This window comes from Pecten maximus, chromosome 1 (genome assembly GCF_902652985.1).
Source record: "Pecten maximus chromosome 1, xPecMax1.1, whole genome shotgun sequence".
Taxonomy (NCBI): domain Eukaryota; kingdom Metazoa; phylum Mollusca; class Bivalvia; order Pectinida; family Pectinidae; genus Pecten; species Pecten maximus.
The window spans coordinates 25,490,422-25,502,337 of record NC_047015.1 but is presented as its reverse complement, the minus strand read 5'-3'; the positions used below and the strand labels follow the sequence as shown (position 1 = coordinate 25,502,337).

Below are 11,916 nucleotides of genomic sequence, written 5' to 3'. Positions count from 1 at the left end.
AAATAGTTAAGCAATCATCCATACGTATCCATAGAAAGCAGTGTCTACCAATCAAATTATTTTCTGGACTAAAAATGAAGTGTAGCAAAAAATGTTCGGTTTTATCATTTTCGCACTAAATGACACGAGGGCGCTATCAACAGACACTCCACGAGTACCTGGTTTGTGTCGCCCGCTGTTTAAACCACGCCTTTCAGGTAATCGTTATGTGTAGATCTAAGCTTAAATTCAACGAAACCTTCATTTTAGTGCAATATACCTGGATTTTCTCAAAAGATAGCTCCTGGAAAAGAAAGACACCTTTCAGCATTCCTCCAAACTCAGGTAAGGACATTTAATATCGCATTTACAGGTTAGCAGGGAACGGTAGGATTCATTGCACAATATCAGAGTTATTGATAATTTTGATCAAGGTTTGATTATGTCTTTATCCGAGATGTTTAAGTTTTTATTGTATATTACATCACATTTTTTTCTTTTATATTTTATTTTACCAAATAATATTTTAATTAATAGTCATAAAATAACCAATATTGTTGTGTATAAAATTTTGCGTTTGATATTTATTTAGCGATACAGACATGCTTTGCAGTTGCTTGGTAATATTAGATATGACTGTATCCGCAACTTTTGTTAAGGGTGCTAAATTGTATTTTCTGATATAGATAACCGTATTTAACACCAGCGATGCTGTTAAACTCGTTACATGTTGGTGTATTGATAAGGTATGTTTTATATACACCATATAAAGACACAAGTTATATATCACGTATTACTCTACCCAGGACATACATGGGTATACTAGTGCTTTGTGCTATGACCACTTAGTTTTATAGATATCCTAATTTAATATTGGTAATAAATCAGTAACACCAGGATGTATACTATTCAAAACATGGAAACTGAAACCTTCAATAGATTCTATGAAAACATTCGAATAAACGCTACTATTTGATTACATTATACTTTGCTTTCTTCCATTGAAGCTATGTAGTGTTTTTATATTTCAAACAAAAAAACTGTTGTATTTCCATTGTCATTACCTTTGAAACACAATTACGTAATATGTTTCTACGAAGATGATCAATTCACGAATACGTAAATATCTTGTTTGTATTTTTCAATAAATGTATAAAATACATCGGTTACCTGATGATGTCAGTGTGACACATACATACATTTACCGATATTGTTTAATAACAACATACAATTGATGAAGGATATTTCTTTTTTAATCTTTTTTTTTCTATTTTGTTCTAACAATTAAAGAAAGGGAAAAGATAGACACCACTTCTAAACATACACGTACCCAATTTAGTATCTGAATAAAGCTCTGTAGTCCTTGTAGAATTCTACAGAGACGGTGAAGGACAAACAATGCGGAAATGTAAAAGAGTTATAGGAAATCAAAATAATCCAAAACAAATAATAAAATACATATTAACGAATCCAACAACAATATGAACAATCAAGTATCCCGGTTTACAGTGTAGGATCAATTTTAGGACAAAGCTAGATCTGGATGTAATTTCTTAAAAGAAAACATTGTTTCGTTAATATAGTAATATCAGACTTACTGGCAAGCTTGATCGTCATTTGATATATATTTTGTGGTAATTTAAACGATTTTGATAGAGCTAAATTTCAAACGATGGTATGGTCATTTTAATTGGTACGGCTGTATATCTGTGTGTTCTGTACGTCGTCACACGATCTAGAAAGTAAATAAAAAATACCAAAATTATAATAACAAAAGCTGCATTGTTAGCTGGATGCTAGCATATAAATTGACATTACATCGTATGATAAAACTCTGCCTACGACAAAAAAGATCGTTACTCATGTAAACAATATATATCAAAGGGTCGACATGTCTGTACACAATTTACTAACTGTTCCACAAATCTAGGAAAACGCTAAGTGTGCATGTTAAAGTACATTTTTAGCATATACACAACGAGGAAAACATGGGGACAAAAGCAGTTACTTTTTTGTCCCTTTTTGTCTACCGTCATATTCATAGGAGTATAAAGGTCATCACTGATATAAGATAAAATAAACAATTCAGACGTAATAGATTTACACATGATGTAGACATTAAAATCAGCTTACCTGGTCCAAATGCCATGCCAGGGCACAACGTCTGTCGTCCATTAAACTTCAAATAACTAATTCGATGAAATGTTTAATGTTGTATAACCAGTGAGTAGAGGGGCACGGCTAAATAAGGGAAATCTGTATCTGTTTAAATCATCCAGGGGATTTTTATCAAAGTTTGTACGGAATATCATTTAGTGAAGGGGTCTCAATCTGGCTTCAACAAAGGTCTGGGTTCGTGTGGTTTGGTTTAACAGGAGAAATACGGGCATTTTTATCTGTACAGATAAGGAATATTTGAATAACGTCTGGTCAAGATTACCATCGAGCGATGGAGAAAATCTTCCTTATGAACGTGGAATCTTCCTGGAGGTATGCCGAGGGTCGTGTCCAAAGGAAAACGAGGGTTAAAATGTTAAGATCACTCGTCTCCTACACAGATTAAGTGTAATTGATCAATTTTAATCTACGGCATCACAGAGAGAATGTGACCTAATGATGTATCATGTGGGTGTTGATCACTAGAACAAGAGAGAAGATTTTTTTAGGGAATAAGATACAAATGCATTCAAAATCCTTCATTGTTTTATGTTTTATAAACAGTATGTTTTGCCTTATTTTAAAAGGAAAATGTCAATTTTCTTTTCAACCTGTATTGAAATGTCTCAGAAGTTGCCTTTCGAACTCTCCTACACAGGTGAGCAGGTTCAGTTCAGATCCATATATCACTGTCCTGTGTTACGTGTGATGTAAATAACGAATGCTGTAAGATGAATAGCTACGATATGGTGATGGAATGGCGATAAAGTGAATGTGTATCATACAAAGATTATAAATATATGTTTAGTCACAGCTCACTTGCCATATTCTGAAGCTATATATACATCAACGTATGTACCTACCAACAAGACATCTAACTTTAAATATAATTTTAACTGAAGAAATGATTTTTAGTTTAAAAACAATTTGAACAAAAATTATATTGACAAATATGGACATTAATAACTTATTAATAATCTGTAAGATTTTGAATTTTTCGAAGCAATGCTGATGTTCAGAAATGAAATAAGATCGGCATTGAATGGTGTGGTATTACCCACCCCATGCAGTACAACTTGACCAGCGGACGAACTGAAGGATACTTGCTAGTTAATCCGTTAGTTATACAATCTCACTAAATTATGAAACCCTTAATAGACAGTCCAATGGAACTGAATTGAGTCTAATACAACAATTTGTCTTGTATATATACATCTTTCGGTTACCAATTTTGTCGACCCTTTCGCTATATATAGTCAACCAACATACTATACCTCTCGGGAGAATAAGTTTAATAAAATCTCTTTTATTATCACAGTTTAATCATCTATTTATTTCCTTGCCAAACCCTGATGAATTAATTCTGCAGGAAGCTTAACTCAATTCTTTTCGCATTTTAATGGAACAGTAGGGCTGACAAAATAAAGAGAGATGTCGCAACCCAGAATTATTATGAAGGGGGTCTTAAAATGGTTGATGTAAGATTGTTTATAGACTCATTGAAATTAGGTTGGGTGAGAAGGTTATATAAAAAAAACATGCAAGTGGCATTTATTTTTAAGACACACTCAGACTTACATAAGCTATCTACTTGTGGCGGTGGTTATATTCAGGAATGTCAGAATAAATGTAAAAACACATTTTGGAAGGATGTGTTTAAAGCATGGATACGGTTCAATAATTCAGATACAGTAAGGGAAAAACAGGAAAGCCTAATACTGACCATGCCATAATTTATGGTATAATAGAAATTTAGTTACTGGGAAATTTCTTTTTTTTTTTACAAAGTTTGATACAATAGAGGAGTAACAATAGTTAATGATCTGGTAAAAAATTACAGTACGAGCACTTTCTATTCATTCCAAGAATTTACTGAGATCTACCAAATAAACACCAACTTTCTTCAATATCAGGGTGTGATTGCTGCTGTCAGAACATACCTAGCAAAGATGAACTTTGAAAAACAGTTAATAGTCTACCCAATCATTCCTTATAATATATTACTACTCATGAAAAGTGTGAAAGGGACTAAGGATTTATATAATCTGATGGTAAAAAAATAGTATTATTTCTAGAGGTAGGAGAAAATGGGAGGAAGGTTTTGAAGATGGTGAATTGAACTAGCCAGAAAGTTATGGAACTCCTTTTAGGGTTACTAAAAAACACAAAACTACAATGGTTTCAATACAGAATAGTTCAACATATACTAACAACAAATGCTCTCATGTTTTAAATGGTCCTGGTGAATAGTCCAATATGTATATAATCTTGGTAATTTAGAGCGAGAAACAATCATTGATATTTTGTGGGAATGTCGAGAAACACAAAGATTTTTGCAAAATTTGTAGAAACACTTCTTGATGCTCTCTTTATTCCATTACAATTTAACAAAAAAAAAGTTTCCTTTTTGGTGTTTTTGTTAGAAATAAGAATAGTACGACAAATAGATTGGATAATGAAATTTTGATTATGATTAAGTTTTATACAAGACAAGGTGTCTACATAAAATATTAAGTCCATATGCTCTAATTAATTCTATTAAAGATTTCTATATTTTTCAAAAATACATTGCTAATAGTCAAGGCGACCAGGTACACCAGAACTTTGACAAAGAATGGAGAAAATGGGGAACATTATTAGAATTGGCTGACAATTTTTTTCTGAATTGATATGATGTCCAGTGTATTATTCCTATTCTTCTTTCTTTTTTTATGTTTCTCTACATACTTTCCCTGGAGACCCTAGATTATATTGATATAGCTATGTAAGATAAATATCTATGATAGTTATTTTTTACTGTTTCATTTGAGATATTTGTTTAGTAAGTCTCATTTCTAGCCCAGTCTATCTCTCTTACTTTCTCTATCCTCTAGCTTCATTCGAATCCCGCCCCCTCTCTGTCTGTCTGTCTGTCTCTCTCTGTCTGTCTGTCTGTCTCTGTCTCTCTCTCTCTCTCTCTCTCTCTCTCGTATTCAAACTCCTGTCTTCTGTTTTTTGTTGTTGTGGAATGTATGTGATGATGACGTATGTGTGATGTTGATAGTGATTTTGGTCACTATGTGAGATAATTAGTGCATGTAACTGATTGTATAGCATGTTGATTGTGAAATATTGAGTGAGTGATGATGTTGATGAACTAATTATGTATGTATATGGTTAATGATGATAGTGATTTTGGTCACTATGTGAGATTACTAATTAGTGCATGTATCTGAATGTATATCATGAAAATGGTGATATATCGAGTGTGGATGATGATGATGATGATGATGATGATGATGATGATGATGATGACCAAATTATGTATGCATAGGCGTGATGACGATAATATTAATGTATCATTGTATGTGAAATAATTATTAATTAGCGCATGTATAGTTTGAAAATTGATGATGATGCTGTATGTATAGGTGTGGTCACTACACTGTATGTGAAATAATTATGAATTAATGCGTGTAAGCGAATGTATAGCATGGAAAGGATGATATATTAAATGATGACGACGACGACGACGATGATGATGATGATGATGATGATGATGATGATGATGATGATATCATATATGTGATGTAATTATGATCTTGTGTGCGAGTGTAAGTGTATGGGTTATATTTTTGTATTATACTATGCTGAAAAACCCAACATACCAATTGAATCGTAAACAAAGAATGTTGGTGTACAAAATTCGGAAGTGGGTGATGACTTCTATACAAAATGAAATATTTAAAATATGCATAAAAATGCTGAAATGTTTCATGATTGAGATTACATAACTTCATAATTCTATAAATTCGTGATATGCAGTTGAGCTCAAAATTAAAATCGGTCTTTCCTGATTTGGAAATGAAGTACCTTTTTGTGTTTAATTATCAAACGCGATTTTTCTTCAATTTTTATCATAATTTCGCAACATAATATGCCTGATAAATGTACAATATCTTTGGTGTACAAGAACCAAAAGTTGGTGTATCACTTCCATTTACATATTGACACAGCTAAAATGCGCCTCAAAATGTTGCGTCCTTAAGATTGTGTTACATATTCATTGTGCAATACTTACCTTCATATTTGAGCTCATGATTTATAACGAATAATACTCTTTAGAGTATTATATCATTAAACATCATATGACATTGACTTAATAGTATTTTCGATAGAACAGCGAACCCTGTCATACACCTCTGATTGGCAACACTAAGTACACCATAGTCGGCAAATGGGAAGTTTTGAGTTTTTTTTTAAACTTACCTCATGGGTTGTGTCTAAGATTGCTGCAAAGAGCAATTGGTTTTGTTCAAATTTGTATAGTGTGCAAAATTCCATTGTTCCTATCAGAAATATTGAATTATTGACATATCCTCCCTATCTAGGTTTCCTTTAGTTTTCGCTTATTTTTAGTATCCTTCGTCGACTCCTACGCATGCACCGTTGAGGCCTTTAACACTAGGTTAATTAACACTTTTGGCCATTCCAAATATAACTTCCAATTTACAATATATGATCATTTACATACATCTATGTACCAATTATTTGTGGATAAGCAGATCTGAAAATCACTTAGGTCATATCAACCTGTTTTCAAATTCAATCTTAAGGTGTAGTAAATATTTTACTATCTTATATTTGTTATATTTATAAGCATGTATTTACAGCATAACATATGTAAACGGATACAATTTTGTTCTTTGATCAGAATGCGTATGCAGGCAAGCGCGGTGGCAATGGTAGCTGTATGCATGCTGCTTCGGGGCTCCTGTGCTACGTTCGTTGATTTCCCAACAGTAAGTACAATAGAAATATATCATACATGTTACGACTATATGCTGTACAAACCGAAATTAAAAACCTAAATCTAATAACTCTTAGTAATGGATGGTACGCGTGAACGTCTTTTTATCTCTTAGTAAAGGATGATACATCAGGGAAGTCTTTATATCTTAGTAATGGATAGTACACGTGGGAAGTCTAAAGTTATATCTTAGTAATGGATAATACACGTGGGGAGTCTTTACATCTCTTAGTAATGGACGGTACACGTGGGACGTCTTCATATCTCTTAGTAATGGATTATACACGTGGGAAGTCTTTATATCTCTTATTCTAACACGATTCGTTTGCAACGCGTGTTTTGATTGTTTACGGACCATGTTCTTATCTGCAATAGAACCACGATCTATTGTGTTAAGCCACGCCCCGTTTCTGATTAAAATAATATGGCGTCAAGTTCGACTCGTAGCGAAATTCAACACTCTGCACCATTTATGATTGGTGACCCATGAGATTGGAATCGAAAGTGAAGAAATCGAAAAGAATGAATTAACTGAATAAATTTAACAAAAATCGTTAACATCGTTCTTACCGTCATTTATTGATTGAAACGTTCATTTCGTCCGTGTGTAGGCATCTAGCCAAGTAAAATCCGAGATGAAATGGAACAAGTGCAAACAACTTCACATAACGGTTGAGCCTGTAGAAACACATCAACACTGACTTGTCAAAACGTACATTTCGTTATGCATACTGCAGAGTAAATCCAAATATGTCGTTAAATCTTCGGTAACAGGACTTTCACAGCAATCCAAATACACCGCTTCGTCAACATACAGATCGAACTCTCGCCAGTATGGGCGTGGCCAATTGACCGACTTTGAAAGCTTCTTTCTGATTGGTCAATCCGCCACAGTATGACACGTCACTAGCGGAGGTCACAGAGTACTTACCAGCTATGGAACGCCAAATTAACACATATATATTCAATTAATTGAAGATAGGTCCAATTATTTGTACCTATCTTTAATTATTTAAAGATAGGTACAATTGAATTGAACCTATTTCTAATTGAATTGAACCTATCTCTGATTGAATTGAACCTATCTCTAACTGAATTGAACCAATCTCTAATTGAATTGAACCTATCTCTGATTGAATTGAACCCATCTTCAAATACAACACATCCTTAATTAAATTAAAACTATCTTTAATTCAATTGAACCTATCTTTAATTCGTCTCTTTTCCCCCTATTTGTTCGTAATTGAAGATAGGTTCAATTCAATTAGAGATAGGTTCAATTGAATTAGAGATAGGTACAATTCAATTAGAGATATGTTGAAATCAATTGAAGATAGGTTCAATTAGTCTTGTATAAACCTATCTTTAATAGAACTGAACCTATCTTCAATTGAATTAAACCTATCTCTAATCGAATTGAACCTATCTCTAATTGAATTAAACCTATCTTTAATTGAATTGAACCTATCTTCAAATAATTGAAGATAGGTTCAATTAATTGAATATATGTTAATTTGGCGTTCCATAAACAGCGTACTTGTAGCGATGTAAAACAATGTTCTAAATATATGCGATAGTAAACGTGTTAGAATTTTCGTGGCTATACTGGCGATTAGAACATGAAATTTGGTTTAAACTCTCGACCTATCGGTCTCGAGTTCAAACCAAATTTTATGTTCTAATCGCCGGTATAGCCACTCAAAACAACTTACTATCCCCTAAGTAAAGGATAATACACGTGGGAAGTCTTTATATCTCTTAGTAAAGGATGTTACACGTGGGACGTCTTCATATCACTTAGTAATGGACGGTACATGTCTTATATATCTTAGTAAGGGGTGATACACGTAGGAACGTCCTTTTATCTCTTATTCTACCATGTTTGCTATGCAACGCCAGTTTTGATTGGTTTAAAACCATGTATTATTTTCCAATAATACACGCTCGTGCCAATAATACACGGTCGGGAGTCACGGCTGTAACAACTTTATATATCTAATATTCACCCGTTTTATTTAAGGTCACCATAGCCTAGTGGGCTAATGGGTTAGTCTTTCATTATTTTTTTATCACGACGCAAGTTCGAATCCTACGGAGGCCCACTTTTTTTTCTTTTTTTTTTATCCCTTTTTTTTATTTTCAAAATCAATGCCATATGGAAGATGCTCTTGATCGTAATACTGTATTGCCTGTATATTTCATCAACAAATAATGTAATACTCAAGAAATAAATTACAAGGTTTTCTCGGGGTTTCTTTGCTGTTTTTCTATAAGAAAGAAGTCGATCTAAGAACTAAACAGTACATGGTAGAATAGAAATAATCAACTTTGACTCGTGTATTGTTGCAGGATATACAACGAGGACGAGGATATTTTGCAATTTTAATTAATAACTCAGGCCTGCGGCCTTCGTTATTAATTTAATTGCAAAATATCCTCGTCCTCGTTGTATATCCTGCAATAATACACGAATCATCGTTGATTATTTCTTAAGTAATGGATGGTACATGTGGGACCCTGTATATATCTATTAGTAATGGAAAGTACACGTGTGACGTCTTTATATCTCTTAGTAATGGATAGTTCACGTGTGACGTCTTTATATCCCTTAGTAATGAATGGTTCACGTGGGACGTCCATAGAAAAGGGCGGTGAACGTGAGACGCGTTTATTATGTAACAGCGTAATAAATGATGAACGTGGGACGTATTTAAAACGTGTCTTAATAATGGATGAGTAATAAATAACGAAAATGTAGAGTGATGGAGGAAGGCAAGACGCCATTATTAAATCTCTGAGTAATGGATGGTGAACTTAGGACATCATTATGATATCTCTGAGTAAGGGATGGTGAACTTAAAAACTCACTATAATAGCTCTGGTTAATGGATGGTGAACTTAGAATCTCACTATAATATCTTTGGGTAATGGATGGTGAACTTAAAAACTCACTATAATAGCTCTGGTTAATGGATGGTGAACTTAGAATCTCACTATAATATCTTTGGGTAATGGATGGTGAACTTAAAAAACTCACTATAATAGCTCTGGTTAATGGATGGTGAACTTAGAAACTCACTATAATATCTTTGGGTAATGGATGGTGAACTTAGAACCTCACTATAATATCTCTGAGTAATGGTGAGGACGGTGAAGTCTTTTATGGTTTCCGAGTAATAGATAATGAAGACAGGACGTCTTTATGATATATCCAAGTAATGGATGTTGAACGCGAGACGGCTACAGTAACCCATATTTCCGAGTGGTTTTTTGACGAGCATAGGCCACGAATGACATGGATGTCACACCTAACTTTTTTTTATTATTCATTGTTTTCCACTCACACGACTTCTTTTTTTTTCAGATGACAAGATTTTGTCAGAGGAGGGAAACAGTAAAACGTAAGTTCAGAGACCTTTTTTAAAACTTTACATTGTATATATTATCCTATCAGAAACACATTATGGTTGATAAAACAATGAAAATAAAGACCGACTATGCACTTGGCTAAACAATCTGTTGTCCAAATGTTAGTGTGCCATAAGAACTTGCTCAATTCATAAATCAGTAAATATGAAATTGAAAATATATAAGAATAGCACTAGATATTATACTCTTATAAGGAAAATAAGATAAAACAAGACAAAATGCCACATTGATCTACTCTACTTGATATGTTACTGTCAAATACTGGTTTATAAGTACATCCGTACTATAATCAAACTGATTTATTGCATGGTCATCTCAAAATGATCAATAAATATCGGGAAATTCGTCAAATTAGATAAGATTATGTCTATAGGATCCCAAATAATTAATTTATTAAATATGAGGATTGATGGAACGAGCCTTTAATTTTTTTTTCTTCATTTTTTTTGCGAGCTTGGCGGATAAAGAAATCTATGTAAAAATAACTTATTACTTACAATTGTGAAATGATTTATTAAAACCTGTCATTAAATGTTATCAAACTAAAACTTAGAATTATAGACTTAACATTATAAAACATTACAAAATGTAAGGAAGCATCGTCCGGGATGGTGGGAATTCTGACCTGTAATATTATCTATATCAGGTCAGATCTCTAAAGTTCACGGTTATAGGTTAATATTCAGGTCAAATTATCAATAACTGCAACATATATCGCAATGAACAACTGATATAAAATGAAGTGATGCTGATGCTTAGGTAGGCGACCAAAAATGTGAATTAGGCAAAACAGCCACTAGTGAAACGAATCCTTGAAGTATGAATGGTCAGGCTTAAAGTGCACCTGCTTATGAATCAATATTTAGCTGCGCTATTCCAACTTGTTCCTTTTAGTTCTGTGCAATGTAAGCTTTAAGTTCGATAACCATGAATACAGGGCATATAACATAACCTTAGCAATATTGTATTGATTGGCTTGTGTTCATGAATACTGGACAATGCATGCATATGCCGTGCCATCGTTTGAGCTAATCAAAGGGGGGATAACTCGCAAACTACATTCATACATGCGCTGCTTTTAGCTGAAAAGCCAAAATTGTAATTGAAAACCATATTAAAACAATATAACTGTGGTCAATATTTTTATTTGAAAAGATTTTGCGAATAATTTGTGTTAATATATTTTTATTTGATTTTTTTCAGCTCGAGGATTTCGGAGGTAATTTTACAGCAATGATTCACATTCCTGCGAGGAGTTTTATTGACAAAAGTAAAGCTGGTCTTAAGGCGTTATGGCATGACCACATGACAAGTAGTTTGTATGGATTTTTTTTATCCCCTCAGAAGCTAGAATGAGATTATTTCACTATGTTGACTAGAAACAGTATTACAGAAGGGTTCCGATACCCCATTTCCACCCTCATATTTGATTATATTCTCATATACTTCCACAAATTAAAAACAAACAAACAAACAAACAAAAAACAGTTGGAATAAACACCGTGTGAGATTAATAAAATCTTCCACTCCGTTAAGGGTGAGACAGGGGAATCTCAAGCCGG

The 11,916-nt window shown here is 33.3% G+C and overlaps 1 long non-coding RNA gene across 1 annotated transcript; it reads left to right on the top strand.

Moving 5' to 3' along the window:
- The first annotated feature begins 225 nt into the window (after positions 1 to 225).
- On the top strand, positions 226 to 11,841 carry LOC117328707. The gene is made up of 4 exons (XR_004533025.1): positions 226 to 324; positions 6,830 to 6,917; positions 10,290 to 10,326; positions 11,558 to 11,841. It is a non-coding gene; the product is annotated as an uncharacterized LOC117328707 (long non-coding RNA).
- Positions 11,842 to 11,916: the final 75 nt, after the last annotated feature.